Source organism: Euprymna scolopes, chromosome 8, assembly GCF_053919585.1.
Source record: "Euprymna scolopes isolate OS-2025 chromosome 8, ASM5391958v1, whole genome shotgun sequence".
Classification (NCBI taxonomy): domain Eukaryota; kingdom Metazoa; phylum Mollusca; class Cephalopoda; order Sepiida; family Sepiolidae; genus Euprymna; species Euprymna scolopes.
Window position 1 is genome coordinate 55,285,541 of NC_136489.1, and position 15,942 is coordinate 55,301,482.

Sequence of the window (15,942 nt, forward strand, 5' to 3'; positions counted from 1 at the left end):
CTCCTATAACTTTAGTTCCCAGTTTATTTTTTGTCTCTACATATAAGAAGTAAATCCCCCAAAACTTTTTAAAACTAAAACTGGCGATATCTCTCGAGCAGGTTTCACAATTAATTTGCAACTCTTACTCTTATTAAGTACTCTAGATTCGTCTACCTAATATAATAATGTTCGCTTCATTTATTAATGCTGACACACCTCGAAAATATAACTGGCCCTGACGGCATCCCAATTATAGTGTTAAAAAAGCTTCAACACGAACTTGCTCCCATACTTACGAAACTGTTTAAGCGTTGCCTTGAGGAGAAGTGCTTTCCGACTCCCTGGAAGGCCTCATCAGTTTGCCCTGTATTTAAGAATTCAGGTGATAAGTCATCTCCCTCTCAGTACAGACCAATAAGTCTCCTATGTGTTATGAGTAAGTTGCTGGAATCCATATTAAATAGAGAAATAATCAACCACCTCAGCAGAAATAACCTTCTTAGTGACACACAATATGGTTTCCGCTCTGCAAGATCTACCGCAGATGTGCTAACGGTTATATCTCATAGGATTAGCGAATCTCTTGACAAAGGCTTCCTTTCTAGGGCAATTGCTCTTGACATATCAAAGGCATTCGACAAGGTATGGCATAAGGGCCTACTTCACAAGATTTCCAGCTACGGTATCACTGGAAATGTTTCCTCAATCATTAAATCATTTCTCTCCTATAGGCTCATAAGAGTAGTTGTCGATGGAAAAAAATCAGAGGCCTGCAGTATTAATGCTAGAGTCCCTCAAGGGTCCATCCCGGGCTCAACTCTCTTCCTGTTCTACATCAATGATCTCCCAAAACACATACTTAAATCATTCGTTGACATCTATGCTGATGACACGACCATCTATGGCAACACATCAAAGGCTGTAAATGACAAAGTTCTCCCTGATTCTCTCTCCTCTGGACTTGGGCGCGTGGTTCAGTGAGGGAAGACGTGGCTGGTTACTTTTAATGCATCTAAAACCAAATTCCTATCTTTACATTATCAACGCTCTGATCCTCATCTGGCATTGATTGAAATGAATGGCTCTCGTCTAGGAGAAGCCCCATGTTTTGACAAGCTTCTGGGTTTTTCCTTTACTCCTGATCTGAAATGGAACACGTACATCAAGTCTGTTGCCAAGTCGGTGGAAAGATGGTGAGATCCTTCAACCGCTCCAGAAGATATCTCACTACTGATGCAATTCTCTATCTATATAAAAGCCAAGTACCTCCAAGGATGGAGTACTGCTTCCATATCTGGGCAGGAGATGCTAAAAACTGCCTATCCTGCCTTGACAGAGTACAAAATAGACTTCGTGGCTTGGTGGGCGATGCCCTTTTCTCTTCCCTGCAACCTCTCTCCCACAGAAGAGACGTTGCAAGCCTATTCTTGTTTTATCGTTATTTCCATGGCAGGTGCTCGTCTGAACTTCAATCTCTGGTCCCCCCCTCGCCAATCTTTCACAAAAAACACCCGTCTAGCTGAATCCACTGTCAAAAATTTTCCCCACCCTTTATCGGTGTCTAAATCAAAACGTAGATTCCATGAACAAAGCTTCTTTCTTAGAACTGCACGCCTGTGGAACTCTCTTCCGTCTGCCTGCTTCCCACCTGACTACAAGCTGGATGTCTTCAAGACCAATGTAAACAAATTCCTAATGAACCGCCCCCTTAAGTAAACACTTCATTAAATCTCCACACTAACGTACTGCACTTGCAATAACCCTTATCCCTGAGTGGCTTTCGGGCCTTGATAAGTGGTGACCACTGTGTAAAAAAAATTGCGCTATTCGTTACACTTAAGAAGATAGTAACAATTTGCCATTGTAAACTAATTAACATGTGTTTAGTGTGTAAGTCAAATTGTTAATGTAAATAATTCAATTATTAAATCTGTTATTCTTGTAACATTCTTAAATGTTGCTTCAAGAAATATTAGCCATTATATTATTGTTACAAAATATATTTTCTTTTGTAACTTCTAACCGAACCAGTTATGGGAACTGCATAGGCTACTAGCTACGTACCCACTATTCTCGCATCGTAGGGTTTCAATCAGCACTAAGCAGACAAGCAGTAAAATCACAATAAGAAACAAGTAAATAGAGCTCCAAATCCGATATAATTCTGGATTATAATGCAAACAGAAAGTTGATTGATGCATTATGCGTTTTAGTCAAGAAGAATTGTGATAAACCAACCAATAGATAGATTATTATTTACTGGATAATTGATGTTGCAGGATATGTCTGTCTAAATTATTTTTCTCTTATCCCTCATCTGACATCCTGCAAACCACTCTAACACAAAGTTTTCTTTGCCGACAAAAGCCACACTAGTAGATAAGAAACTCACCGCTACTCGTGTTTGATATCATGAAAGGCCTAGATATGTCCAAGGCGCGTTAGCCTGATCTTATCCCTACCATTTCAATTAAGAAATGTTACTCTGAGCTAGTGCTTGTCCTCTTCCCACTCTTCAACAAATACAAAGCCATATCGAGCCTAACTGGTAGCTGGAAAATTGCCTTAGTTGCACCTGTATTTATTCGCTTAATTCTTACCTCATCAGCCCCCCCTCACATCGTTAAAATCATTAATTAATTAAGCACTGGTACAGCATCTTTTAAATGCTTAGCATTTATCTGATCCACAGTATGAATTTCAGCAAGCCGCTTTCACTGCGGATATTTTAACCATCGTCTCTGGGCGTATATATTAAGTGGATAAGACAATTATAGCCATTGATATATGCAATGACTTCGGCTTTTTATGGCATGAAGAAATTCTTATATAAATTAACTCTGATATTTAAGGATCAACTCGACATAATCAGATCCTTCCTAGACAAGCAGAAAATTTCAGATTGTCCTCAATGGTCACATAATTGTAATGAAGAGGTCGATCTTTAGATCATTATTTTTCTTGATATTTATAAGTGATCTTTTTGACAAAATTTATTCTGAGATTATTATATTTTTATGACACTACCCTCTATAATTGACATGGGCTAAAATCAAAATTACACTTAAGCAAGGCAAGTGCAAAAATCTAATAAAACGTACTTCAGTCGGTAGTGGAATGGTGCTCGTAATAGTTGGTAATATTCAATTCTACTAAAACTAAACTTCTTTCATTTCACAACTAAAAATGCCTTCATTACAAAATATAGCCATGAAAAATAGCACTTTACTCGAGAGCTTATCTTTCAAACTCTTTGGGCTAATATTCACAGACACGATTCGGAATAAATACATTTAGGGCATTTTCAATTCTGCGACTACGAAAATGTTCTCGGTACACAATGCTAGAAAATTACTCACATCAGAAAGCATTCTATACTTTTACAAATCGACGATTCTCATATGCACGAAGTATTGTAAACACATCTGAGCTGGTTCATCATCTCTAATCTTTCACACTTAGACAAGGTCCAAAAATTGTGTAATATAAAAAGGCTGACTGGGAAGCCATCACGGAATTAATTAGAGATGCCCCATAAAGAAATATTTTCTCTCTCCCTGCTGAACAATGTGCAAACGAGACCACTGACTGGTTCAAAACTGCAATCGAAGCGCATGTTCCCATGCGGAAATTTTATAGTAAGCCCCACTCTCCCCAATGGTTTACGTCGACTTGTGCAACTGCCATTGCTCAAAAGCAGCATGCATACTGTAGGTTTAACCGACATAAGTCCAGTTCAAACAGACTGAAGTATATAGAAGCTAGAAGTAACGTTAAGAAAGAAATAGCGACAGCTAAGAGAGAATTTACGGAAACCACTAAAAAGCGCATCGAAGCACAAAAACTAGGTGCTCGAGACTTCTGGTAAATCTACAACAGTGTAGTAAATAATGGGCAATCAACAATTCCCCCACTAACAAACAATCACGAGGTTGTCTCCTCAGCAACCTACAAGGCTAACATGATTGCCAGTCGGTTTGCCTCGAACTCCACACTGGACACTTCCAACCATCCCCTACCTGACTTTCCTATGCGGACAGACGCCACGCTAGACGATCTGAAAACCACCCCTGCTCAGGTGCATGCTATCATAGAAAACCTTGACACTTCAAAAGCATGTGGACCCGATCTTATCCCAGCTATGCTATTAAAAATGTGCTCAGCCGAAGTAGCTCCAGTTCTCTCCAAACTCTACAACAAATGCCTTAATGAAGCTTGCTTTCCGGGCTGTTGGAAAACTGCTTCTGTTGTACCAGTATTCAAGAATTCTGGCGAAAGGACTGACCCATCAAATTATCGCCCCATTAGCCTCCTCCCCCTTTTTGCCAAAATATTTGAGACCATAATTAACCATGCTCTAGTCCATGACCTTACAGATGCTAAACTACTGACTGACAAACAATATGGATTTAGACAAGCCCGTTCAACAGAAGACATCCTAACTGTGATCTCTGAACGTATATACCTTTTACTGGACAAAGTGGAGGAGGGCAGAGCGGTAGCTCTAGATATATCTAAGGCTTTTGACAGGGTATGGCATGAAGGTCTCCTCAGGAAGATTAGATCATACGGTATCACTGGTAGAATACTTAACATAATTAAATCCTTCTTAGATAAGAGAAAAATCCAGGTTGTCCTCGACGGTCGTACATCTAAACAATATGATATAAATGCAGGGGTGCCCCAGGGTTCTATCCTTCGACCTCTATTGTTCCTGATATTCATAAATGACCTCCCCGACAAAATTGCCTCTGAGATGGGTATATATGCTGATGACACTACACTCTATGGCAGGCACGTCAGGAAGACGAATGAACACATTTCTAAAGAAATGGCAGAAACACTAGAGGAAGACCTCCAATCTGTAGTGGAATGGGGACAAAAGTGGTTGGTCGCGTTCAATGCTGGCAAGACTAAACTAGTTTCATTCAATAATTACAAGAAACCCTCTCTACCACCTATAGCAATGGCCAACGGCTCTTTATCTGAGAGTCCATTATTAAAACTCCTTGGCCTAACGTTCACAGGAAACATGAGTTGGAACAATTACATTGAAGGCATTGCCAGGGCGGCTGCAAGAAAGGTGGGCTCTCTCTACCGTGCTAGAAAACTACTAACACCCGAAAGTATCCTGTACCTCTATAAGGCCACCATTCGCCCATGTATGGGTATTGCTGCCACATCTGGGCTGGTGCATCTGCTACTAGTCTCTCGCTCCTTGACAAGGTTCAAAAGAGAGTAGCAAACCTGATAGGCCCTGAACTGGCATTTAAGCTTCAGCCTCTGTCCCATCGACGAGATGTTGCATCCCTCTGCCTTTTCTACAAGTATTTTAGTGGTGAATGCTCTGACGAACTGCAATCACTTGTGCCCCCACGACGTGAGCACCCTCGACAAACCTGACAGACTGCTAAATCCCACCACCACACTGTAGAGATCCCTAGATGTAGAAGATCTTTTTACTCCAATAGTTTCTTCCCCAGAACCGCTAGACTCTGGAATTCCATTCCAGGTTCCTGCTTCCCCAACAGTACTGACGTGCAAAAGTTCAAGTGTAACGTGAACCGACATCTTGCTGCCCAAATCCCTACATAGTACCCCAGTGGTTGTTGCCCCTGATAGTAGCCCCCTACACCAAAGTGGCAATTTGCCTTGTTTGGGGTGAAAATGTAATTAAAAAAATATCTAATAGGTAACGCACTGTCGCTAAAACTCTTACGTCTGTCTCCATGCAATATCGCGTCACTGTGCCCGTCTTACACGGACATTAGCAATTTTTGATGTATATATCCCCGACTAACTAGACAACCAGTAAAACTACATCTATTCACTTTTGATGTTTCTAGATGCCGAAAAGCTTTCAATTCCAATGAGTTTGTTGTTTGAGCTGCTAGACTTTAGAATTCCCTTCCTATCCAGCGCCTTCAATGGCTGTAAGAAACTGCAGAGGTGTAAATGTAATGTGAACAGAAATCTCGCTGCTCAACTCGCCACAGATCCCTGTCAAATATAGTTTTAAATAGTAGTCCCCCCTTAACTTTTCGAGTTGCAATACGTCTTCTGTAGAGTAAGGTTAGAGTAGGGTAAGGCATATAATGCTGTTTATTTATTTATTTTTGTAGATACAAATTATGTCTATCCTGGAAACCAGACGCTCTGACATTTTCTCTCTTATTTAGCTCCTAAAGGCAAATAATTTAATGTGTTGAAGTAATGGAAAGCGAAGCATTACCATCTGAAAGCTATTTTCAAGAATCCAAGAATTGGCGTTATTTCAAGTACTCGAAAAGATTGGACCAAAAATATAAAAAAATAAAATAATCGTGCGCATAACATAATTTTATTTTCAAAAATGCCCCAACAAATTTGATTGATGTGTTTGTTTGGATGTTCCCAGAATAACCAGAATCAATAATATATACGTTCGTATAAGATCTATTTGTTTCTATTTACTTGTTTTATTGAGAAATGTAATTGTTTAACTAAAGGCGTTTTTCAATATTTTATCATTTCTTACTTATATATCAGCAGATGTTTTTACAATATATACAAAATACAGTGTAAGGTTTCATTACAAAAAGCATGAAGAATACGCATGTAAAATTAAATAATTCTGAATTTTATACTTTATGTATTAATCTGATTGAAAGGCAAGGAAAATGCAAGTTACAGTTTTTATTTGAACCGTTTTCCCTCGTCTGGATCCCCGTTCCGAATTAATGAAACGCTTCTAGAATTTTAGTTTTCGCTATATTTTGCGCCCGATAGTTTCCCTTATCCAAATAAACGCCCAACCTCGTGACTGTTATTAAACTGTTTTCGCTGGTCTAGGTATACAAATAAAACTCTTCCTAGGTCATTGTATTGATACCAAATACTATCTGTTATTGTTTCTTAATTCAAAAGTTGTTTATCTAGCTATAAAATTTTAACCGGTAAGAATCTATTGCGATTCCAATAATATATTATCTATTAAATATTTATAATCAATAACAATTGAAAATCGTAATGCCTTGCGAAGTTACTCGAAATATTTCCGTCAGGTTATTTTGAACACCGATTCTATGGAGGGTAAAGTATCTAAGAGTATTCATTTTTTTTTTAAAGTAATATGTAACACGTTAAATATATTCCTCTAAGATATTGAGGGGTCGGATTTTTAAATAATTTTGTCTATTTAAGCAGTCGGAAAGATTATCACCATTTGCTTCCTAAAAAAAAAGATAATATTGTATCCATACTTTTAAATACTGCATCTAATTTTCAAGAATCCAGAAAAGAAAACACCGGAGATTAAGAGAATATATAATTACTGCTTTGATAATGTTGATAATATATGTTGTGGAGTGTTAGAACTAATAAATAAATGAACTAGTATTACATACTATAAATAGATGTGCATAATTATTATAGTCTTTGTAATGTAGAGAATAAAAATATAATTGGTTGATCAGGTTTTCTTTTATTCTGCCTATATCGACTACGAGTACGGATATAAAAGATTGTCGGCAAGAAAACTTTGTATTTAGCTTCATAGTATTACATAGAAATAAGATATTCTCCAAGAAGACAAAATAATTTCTTTAATCAAAAAGCTAAAAGTACAAACCAATTGCTTTATTGAGGATTTTTAAATTCTTGTATGGAAGTTTTTTTAGTTTCATATTAGAATGCTTAAAGCAGTAGGAAACTACAGTGTTGTAAATATAATGAAAGACTTGAAAACAAATTCAAAGCGTCTGTTTAATCTGAAAAGACAATCGATACCCGTAGAACAGTAGTTGTGCGTAAAATTGTGAAGCAAGGGTTGCGCAATCGTAAACTACACGTCTCCTAAATCGACACTGATTCCTGTGGCAAATAAAAGTCTAGGACAACTGAAAACAACGCAGAAATAAATGGAAAGCACATATAACGCGTGGTAGCACAAAATGGTCACCCATTTTAGTACTGATTTGACTGAAACTTGCTTAACATCGGTGATCTAACGAAAATAGTCGTGCCAATTTGATTAGTCCGTCTATATATTGTTGTTAATATTCAGAAAAATATAATAAAATAAAGTTCAAGACCCACATAATCTCGAAATACGGTATTTAGAAAAGCTCTCCCCAAAATGGTCCAAATAGATAATCCAAACAAAATTTAAATTCTGTTGTGTAGAAATCGTTTTTGCTGTCAATACAAAACCACTTGTAGCATGTAGTAGGGATAGCTTAACTGTCAACAATACAAATCTGTGTTTTACTCCTTTTTACGTTTAAACTTTAGCAACCAAATCTACAGTGACACTATATAAAGATTGGATCAGCTACAGTTTTTTCACTGTACAGTTAAACTTCTAAACACTCAGGGAAACAGGTGACCTGAAGGGAATTTAAAGTCTGGCAGTCCACGGGAAGAAACTATTAACGCAGACGATTTTCTGGCAAAGAATGGTCGCTAAAGTGAAGTGGTGGAATTTTGCTGCTTTACGGGTTATTCGGGTACAGTTATGTCTAGGGGGCACAAGTACTATGAGTTTGTTAGAGAATATTTCATAATATTACTTGTAAAATAGACACAAGGATGCAATATCTAGTACAGGCGTTGGAACCTATAAGATCGAAGACTCTTTTTGAAACTAGTGGTAGATATGGCATTAATACTCCTCACATGGACGTAGAAATACGGGATATGCTCAGATGCAAGTAATAATCTAGCACGGTAGAATCTAGTTGTCCAGTGTAAGAGTTGATACATGTTGATGGCTGGTGGTGACCAGTGACGGTGGCTAAGAACATATATGAGACGATATGCAATCATTAGTGTGTCCAGTTCGAATCCAATTTAGTCTACAGAAACGCTTTAATCAAACCACATTAAATCCTCACTAACCTCTTGAAAAAGGACGTAAATAAAAATATCTCCATCCGCTATCTTTATTGTCGTGAATAAATATAAAAGTAGTTTGCATACATTGCATAATACATACACGTCGATTCTACATAAATAGCTGAACTAAACGCAGAATGTATATGCACTCTGCTAATTGTATTGCATCGATGTAAGGCGTTAAAAAGCATGTTACTGGTGTAATAGATGTTTCAAACTATTATGCAAATGGAAAAATCCACGTCCGATCCAACCGAATATTAGATCTATATGAAGTGATGCTGAGGAAACCAAACAATTATACTAGAACGCCACCGTGAAAGAACTCATGAATATACATTAAAAATTAATAGTCACGCATTTTCTTACAAGAGATATAAACCACATGTTGCTATAAAAATTCAAAATCGTATTTGACACGACGCGTAATGATATTGATAAGCGCATATAACAATGTTGATATGTACATCTTCTTTCCTTTTTGTTCTTAACTGTACTTTTGTTTCATTAACGTGGGAATGAGTTATATCGATTTCGCTTCCGGTAATTGTCTAATATAATTTAGGCTAGATGTTCTCAATATTATTACGTTATTGGTTGACAGAAAACCATTCCGTTATCTCATTCAGAATTTTTCCCCTTTTCGATAACATGTACAAGGCCCTGAAAAGAATGCGGCGTACATTGGCGTACATTTTAAGATAACAATTACGTTCTGGCTTAAAATTACTACGGTGTAAGATAACGCAAACAAAGTTATGAATAATTTAAAATGTTAAGTTTTACCTTTTTCTCAACTCAATGATTGTTTTCAGTATAAGTACCGGTAGGGTAGTGGTGTAACATGATGCATATGAGCTCTTGGAAAAATATCGGCAGCATCAATAGATGGCTTGCTTACGAAGAGATTAGCAGTAATAATGGCCGAAAAAAGTGGATATGTAAATTAGTTAATGTGGGCGCGAAGAAGAAGGAAACAAAGAAGAAACAAAATCGGCGCTGAAGAAGACGAACGTAAAAAGCGAAGATGAGAATGGGCCGGCTGTGGCTAGCCTGCGGTTGGAAGAAAGACAAACGCGTGTCAGGCTAAAATGGACAGGTGGCAACGAAAGACACTTTTTAACTTGTACCGAAAGTAACGCTAATAAAAAAATGTTTTGTTAAAAAAGAAAAATATTGATCGGGATTTATATATTATTTATTGTCTTTTGTATTTTTTGTCCCTGTGACGTTACAATTGTATCTTCAAACGTTTGCTGGCTTCTGTGAGATCACTGGACAGTTGCACTTAACCAATAATTTGTTAGTGTATAATTACTCTGTGTAAACTACGTATAACCATCCGATTTTCGTGTAATTCTCCACTTTATTCAATAGAATTACTAGTAAACATGCTTAAATCGTTCTACGTAATAACTTTTTCAAACATGTTTACACTGTTTAAAATATGTTTACACTGTTTAAAATATGTTTACACTGTTTAAAATATGTATGTTCTAAAAAAATAGTAAACGTCTTAGTTGACGCCGATCTCGGTAGAATATATTTCGAGTAGATTTCATTTGAACTATTGTTATTTACTCACGAACCTTCAAATCTTCCATCTAGAAACAAAAATAAGTACAGCTTTTATGGGGAGTTAAAAAGCAAATATTTTCGCTGATAGTCATTTCATTTCTTTTGTACATTGTTAGTTTATTTGCACTCTAGGGAATAGACATACTTTGCTTAACACTTACATTTCTAATAGATGCGAATAAAGTTGAAATATCTACCTTCACAAGGAAAATTCGTATGCCCTTTTTATATGATGCAAATGCCGAGTTTTGTTGATTTAATCACTGAAAAATTGAATCATTTCACTTACTTCAAATAGTCAAACAGGGAGAACTTCTTATAAGTATTCTTATGAAGCCTATGAGGACAACATAATTTAAAATACTCGAGTTGCTAGGTAAAATGATAACTGGGTGGGGTATCTATCTTCGGAAACAGAGAAAACATTTTTCTCTTTTATTCATCTTTAAAAATATTCACACTTAAGTCTAACATAGATTTGTCGGCAGTGTGTAAATTTCACGTTTGGATTTTTACATGTTCTTTATGTCATGTTCATGCGTTTTTTTCTGTCAGCCTTAAGTAGAACATGTTAATTGCATTTCAACACCTGTTAATCAAATATACACATATTGATAACATCGAGTATTCTCAAATAGTTACCAACATTCCAACCTATTACTATTAAGAAAATGAGATGCGATTAGTCACGTCACGCGGGACTTTATTAGAAGTCACGGGAAAGTCTTAATCCACATTAATGTCTTTCTAACAAGCCTGTCCACAAACATAGTTGCTTCCACTGCATGAGCTCTTTTATTACCCAATTTTTCTCGTAACAATGAAATAGCAATGTCCCTAACTCACTTTGATTCAGTAGATATAAAACCTCTACAAACTAACCCTGTAACATTAACTAACCACGCAGGGTCTCAGAAATACCTGGATTAGGACCCAGGCGCGGAGCAAACCATCGTGGTGCTGATGGACCCAGTAGACCTTCCCCGATCATCCGTCTAGGAGAAGGAAAACTCTGAAACTAAACATAAGGAGAGGGAGGCCTCTCCAGTCTTGGATGACAACCTTCCTAGCGCTGGTGATTCAACCAAATTACCGGTTTGCAAACCTAAACTGCTTAAGGAGTAGACAGGCTCTGTCTATCGCCCGGCTTCCATACTCCTTCTTTGCCTATTAGTCAGGCGCAGAGACACTGTCACAGAGATTCGACAGAAACACTCAGTGGTAGATCTTGTTTCTTGTCTAAGGCAATTAACACCATTTTCCCCGCCCCGACATATGCCTGTGCAATTAGATTGGATTGACCTTCGTCTAATGGGTTGAGGGTACCGAATTGACGGTTCCTGGACGCTGTTTCCGACTGGTAGCGCTTAGAGCGGCTGCTATATCAACATTTGTATAATATCGGGTTGTTTGTAGTGCCATGTCGCACATGAAAAGGGGCCCTGCTCTCATCCCCGGTGGGATTTTCTGAGGTCAAAATCCTACTTGATGAAAGGTAAACTGATGGTCTACTTGTGTTGCATGTAGTGTATTCTGCATAACCTCTTGTTCAGCCCCTCCTTACGAAAACTGAAACTCTTTAAAAAAAAATGATGACAGTACAATCAAAAATTAAGCTTAAACACGGCTTAGGTTAAAAAAAATTCTACTTGCCTCCTCCCTTGAGGCTTGCATTCACGAACATCCGTAGGCTTAGAACTAATTTAGCTGATGTTGAAGCATTTCTCCAAAAAAATACCCCGGATATCCTAGCACTAAGTGAGATTAATCTACACTCCTCCATCCGCTCTACTTTAACATTCCTGGATATCTCCCACTCTGCCGTAAAGGCTCTAACAGACATATGCACAGACTTGGAGTCTACATCCGTAATACCCTCCCCTTGACTAGGGAAACAAACCTAGAATCGGACGATCAAGCCTTTATGTGCTTTAGACTAAATATGCAACATAACATTTGTTACTTTTATTTACTCTACCGCTCTTCCTCAACGCAGGACTGCACCATAATAAAAATATTTCTGACAGCATAAACACAGCACTCTCCCTCGACACTAGCGCACAAGTGTATGCATTTTGTGACTTTAATGCCCATAACAAGTACTGGCTTGGATTCTCTACCCACACAGACGCAGCGGCCAGCACAACACATAGTTTTTCTATATCTCACTCCCTATCAAAATTGTTACGTTTCCAACCCGTTTCCCTGACCAGCAAGAACAAAACGCTTCACTTCTAGATCTCTTCATGGCCACAGTTCCCGATGACTGCATGACGAATGTGAACAGCTCACTTGGGAACGCTGATCATGCAGTGATAATGGTCGAAATTGCCCTAAACTCTAGAGCCAAAACTAAATAGCTATTGCTCAAAACAACGAGATATTATAAAAAGGCTGACTGGGAAGCCATCAGAGATCTCATCAGAGATACCCCATGGAGAAATATTTTTCTCTCCCCGCTGAACAGTGCGCAAACGAGACGACTGAATTGTTCAAAACGGCAATTGAGGCACATGTTCCCATGCGGAAATTTTATAGCAAGCCTCACTCTCCCCAATAGTTTACTTCTACTTGCGCAACTGCCATTGCTCAAAGGCAGCATGCGTATCGCAGATTTAACCGATATAAGTCCAGTTCAAACAGACAGAAGTATATAGAAGCTAGAAGTAACGTTAAGAAAGAAATAGCGACAGCTAAGAGAGAATTTACTGAAACCACCAAATTAATGCATAGAAGCACAAAAATTAGGCACCCGTGACTTCTGGAAAATATACAAAAGTGTAGTAAATAGTGGACAATCAACAATTCCCCCGCTAATCAACACGAGGTTGTTTGCTCAGCAACCGAGAAGGCTAACATGCTTGCCAGTCGGTTTGCCTCGAACTCCACACTGGACCCTTCTAACCAACCCCTTACTGACTTTTCTTTGCAGATGGACGCCACGCTAGAAGATCTGAAAATCACGCCTGTCCAGATGCATGCTATCATAAAAAACTTTGACACTTCAAAAGCATGCGGACCCGATCTCATCCCGGCTGTACTAATAAAAAAGTGCTCAGCCGAAGTAGCTCCAGTTCTCTCCAAACTCTACAACAAATGCCTTAATAAATCTTGCTTTCCGGACTGCTGAAAAACTGCTTCTGTGGTACCAGTTTTCAAGAATTCTGGCGAAAGAACTGACCAATAAAATTATCGCTCCATTAGCCTCCTCCCACTTTTTGCCAAAATATTTGAGTCCATAATTAACCAAGCTCTAGTCCATCACCTTACAGATGCTAAACTTCTGACTGACCAACAATATGGATTAAGGCAAGCCCGTTCCACAGCAGACATCCTAACTGTAATCCCTGAACTTATATACCATTCACTGGACAAAGCGAGGGAGGGCAGAGCGGTAGCTCTAGTTATATCTAAGGCTTTTGACAGGGTATAGCATGATGGTCTCCTCAGTAAAATTAGATTATACAGTATCATTGGAAGAATACTTAACATAATTAATTCCTTCTTATATAAGAGAAAAAATATCCAGTCACATTCAATGTTGCCAAGACTAAACTTGTTTCTTTCATTAATTACAATAAACCTTCTCTACCACCAATAGCAATGGCCAACGACTCTTTATCTGAAAGTACATCTCTTAAACTCCTCGGCATTACGTTCACAGGGAATATGAGTTGGAACGTTTACATTGAAAGCATTGCCAGGACCGCTGCAAGGAAGGTTGGCTCTCTCTACCGTGCTAGAAAACTACTAACACCCGAAAGTATCCTGTATATCTATAAGGCCACCATTCGCCCATGTATGGAGTATTGTTGTCATATTTGGGCTGGTGCATCTGCTATTAGTCTCTCGCTCCTAGACAAGGTTCAAAAGAAAGAGAGTCGCCAACCTGATAGGTCCAGAACTGTCATCTAAGCTTCAGCCTCTGTCCCATCGGCGGAATGTTGCGTCCCTCTGCCTGTTCTACAAGTACTTTAATGGTGAATGCTCTAACGTACTGCAAGCACTTGCGCCCCCACAACGTAAACGCCTTCGACAAAGCCGACAAGCAGCTAAATCCCATCCCCACAGAGTAGAGATCCCTAGATATAAAAGAGCTTTCTATGCCAGTAGTTTCTTCCCCAGAACCGCTAGACTTTGGAATTCCCTTCCGGGTCCCTGCTTCCCCAACTGTACTGACATGCCGAAGTCCAAGTGTAGTGTTAACTGACATCTTGCTGCCCAACTCCCTACATAGTAACCCAGTAACTTTTCCCCTGATAGTAGCCCCCTACACCAAAGTGGCAATGTGCCTTGTTTAGGGTGAAAATGTAATAAAAAAAGTGCAGTGACTCACTGGTTATCGACGCTAGCTGAGAATCTGGATGTGCCAAAATTGAACCCAGTTCGTTCTACTTAACACTATCTCATTTAAGTACGTTTGCAAACTTTACGTAATCCTACCCGCAAGTAGTCGATATCTTTCTAGAAAGACTTCTTAATTAAAAGATTTCGGGGCAATGAATTCCAACAAAAGTAATCATCAGGAATGATGCTCAAGAAGAACAAGAACAACAATACGTTGCAACGAACACCATCTTTAATGAAATCGTGTTTCTTCTATGTTTTTCAAGTAAACATGAGTAAATGACTAAAAATTCTGCAAATACATAATTTAGCCGATTTCTTAATCGCGAACGAACCAATTTTGTAATGATTACATTTTGAAAGAAAAATAGATAACCAAATGAGAGAACATGATCTGAGAGAACCATTATATATATATATATATATATATATATTTGGTAAAACTGGTAATTAGTAAAAACCTGAAAAGAGTGCTCAATACTATTGCAGAGGAAATATGTGTTTTATTTTTTATTACCGTTTTATCTGTTTGGTTACATATGTTTCGGATGTTGGACCGTGTTTACGATCTAACCGCCTCGTCAGACCTTACAGAAATTGTTGGTTAGTATTAGGAAGAATTGTTTTTAGGAGGAATACGAAAAAAGGGGGGAAAGAAAAGGGAGGGGGTTGGTGGTAGGAGATAATAGGGGGAGGCGAGTAATGACAATATTTCAGTTTTGAAGGTTAAAATATAATAAATAAATAAAATAAAAACATGCACCTCGTAGATATACGGAGATTTCGCTGTTCCACAAATAATTGAACTGAGTTCAACGTTGGATTACTTAGGTTGTATGATACCATTTATCTATGCCGTTTAAACACGTTTTTAAATAACTTTTTTCAATGTATGTGCTGACGAGTAAAATATATGTCTATTGATTGCTGATCGTTTTGCGAATTGCATTTCATTTCCTCTTTTTTTTTTTTTTTTTTTTATTACATTTTCACCCCAAACAAGGCAAATTGCCACTTTGGTGTAGGGGGCTACTATCAGGGGCAACAACTACTGGGGTACTATGTAGGGATTTGGGCAGCAAGGTGTCGGTTCACGTTACACTTGAACTTCTGCACGTCAGTACTGTTGGGGAAGCAGGGACCTGGAATGGAATTCCAGAG